Here is a 2500-nt window from a genome sequence, read left to right as displayed (position 1 = left end):
CTCCGCCGTCGCCTCGGCGCCCCCGCCGGACCCCGGGGGTGCCCGCGACGGGCAGTCGTCCCGGTCTACCGGGGCCCCGGCCGGATCAGCCTTTCTGTTTCCCCCGCCACGATGGATGCACGGGATCCCGGCTCCGGCGCCGCGGGCCTCGGTCGGGGACCTCCGCCTTCGCCTCGGTGCCCACGCCGGACCCCGGGGGTGTCCGCGCCGGGCAGTCTTCCCGGTCTACCGGGGCCCCGGCCGGATCAGCCTTTCTGTTTCCCCCGCCACGATGGATGCACGGGATCCCGGCTCCGGGTCCGCGGGCCTCGGTCGGGGACCTCCGCCGTCGCCTCGGTGCCCCCGCCGGACCCCGGGGGTGCCCGCGACGGGCAGTCGTCCCGGTCTACCGGGGCCCCGGCCGGATCAGCCTTTCTGTTTCCCCCGCCACGATGGATGCACGGGATCCCGGCTCCGGGTCCGCGGGCCTCGGTCGGGGACCTCCGCCGTCGCCTCGGTGCCCCCGCCGGACCCCGGGGGTGCCCGCGACGGGCAGTCGTCCCGGTCTACCGGGGCCCCGGCCGGATCAGCCTTTCTGTTTCCCCCGCCACGATGGATGCACGGGATCCCGGCTCCGGCGCCGCGGGCCTCGGTCGGGGACCTCCGCCTTCGCCTCGGTGCCCACGCCGGACCCCGGGGGTGTCCGCGCCGGGCAGTCTTCCCGGTCTACCGGGGCCCCGGCCGGATCAGCCTTTCTGTTTCCCCCGCCACGATGGATGCACGGGATCCCGGCTCCGGCGCCGCGGGCCTCGGTCGGGGACCTCCGCCGTCCCCTCGGTGCCCACGCCGGCCCCCGGGGGTGTCCGCGCCGGGCAGTCGTCCCGGTCTACCGGGACGGCCTTGGGCGGGTCCGGTTTACCCGGGCCTCGGCCGGCCTAGAGTGTTTCTGTTTCCCCGCCTTGATGGATGTACGGGATCCCGGCGCGGGGGCCCCGGGCCTCGGTCGGGGACCTCCGCCGTCGCCTCGGTGCCCGCGCCGGGGCCCTGGGGTGTCCGTGACGGGCAGCCGTCCCGGTCTACCGGGACGCTCGGGCGGGACCGGTTTACCCGGGCCTCGGCCGGACCGGAGTGTTTCCGTTTTCTGCTTCCCTGCCAGGATGGCTGCGAGGGGTTGATTGAAAGAGCTGGTTTGACGTGAAAAGCTTGACTTCAAGTGAAAAGTTTGTTACAATTTCTGCCATCTTCCTTCCTCCAAAGTTTTGGGTGTAGTTTTCCCAGAGGAACCTCTCGTAGGCCTTTCATTTCTCATCTTAACTTCCCTCATTTATTCCATATTTTCCTTCCTCTTGCCGAATGGCCGAATCCAGTCCATTTCTAGTCAAGGAAATTATTCTTATTTCTTGCTGACCTATTTGCTTTGTGGAGCAAGTCGTTCTTAGGTCCCTTTGTTCTTTCTTCAACTTCTTCTGCTCCTTCTCTCGACGCTTTCTCGTCTTGTTCTCTTACTTGGCTCTCTTTTGGCTGTTCTTTCTTCTCCTCCCGTCGTCCGTCCCCACTTTCATCTCTCCATCTTTCCTGTTCTTGGTCATCTCTACGTTGTTTATCAAATAATTCCGCTTTCTCTCTTGAATCTACTCGATATCTTTGCTCTCGCCAGCTCGCCGATATTTCAGCTCGCCGATATTTTGTGCTTTCCCGTCGTGTTTCCCATCCATTGCGATCTCTCTGCTCTCCCTGTCTTCTCGGTAAATCGGAGATGAATTTCTCTGGGCGGGTGGTTTCTCATCGCGTGTCTTGTGTGCGCTCCCTACGTTTCGTCCATCCCGTTTAATATCTATCCCTCCCTCCCTCTCCTTGCTTTCTTCCATTGCTTCTGCTAATATCATTTCCAGAATGATAACCCTGAGCCTGAACCTGAACCTAACCCTAACCCTACAACTTTTCTCCCTAACCCTAACCCTAACCCTAACCCTAACCCTAACCCTAACCCTAACCCTACAACTTTTCTCCCTAACCCTAACCCTAACCCTAACCCTAACCCTAACCCTAACTCTACAACTTGTTTCTCTAACCCTAACCCTAACCCTAACCCTAACCCCAACCCCAACCCCAACCCTAACCCTAACCCTAACCCTAACCCTAACCCTACAACTTTTCTCCCTAACCCTAACCCTAACCCTAACCCTAACCCCAACCCTAACCCTACAACTGTTTTCTCTAACCCCAACCCTAACCCTATAACTTTTCTCCCTAACCCTAACCCTAACCCTAACCCTAACCCCAACCCTAACCCCAACCCTAACCCTACAACTGTTTTCTCTAACCCTAACCCTAACCCTACAACTTTTCTCCCTAACCCTAACCCTAACCCTAACCCTAACCCCAACCCTAACCCTACAACTGTTTTCTCTAACCCCAACCCTAACCCTATAACTTTTTTCCCTAACCCTAACCCTAACCCTAACCCACACTTTCGACTTAAAACCGTTTTTAGATTTAAAGTCGTCTTTCGACTTAAAGA

The sequence above is a fragment of the Pituophis catenifer genome, unplaced genomic scaffold (assembly GCF_029215685.1).
Source record: "Pituophis catenifer annectens isolate HBS135680 unplaced genomic scaffold, rPitCat1.0.hap2 SCAF_44, whole genome shotgun sequence".
Classification (NCBI taxonomy): Eukaryota; Metazoa; Chordata; class Lepidosauria; order Squamata; family Colubridae; genus Pituophis; species Pituophis catenifer.
The sequence above is the reverse complement of the archived record's forward strand: the minus strand, read 5'-3'. Positions refer to the sequence as shown.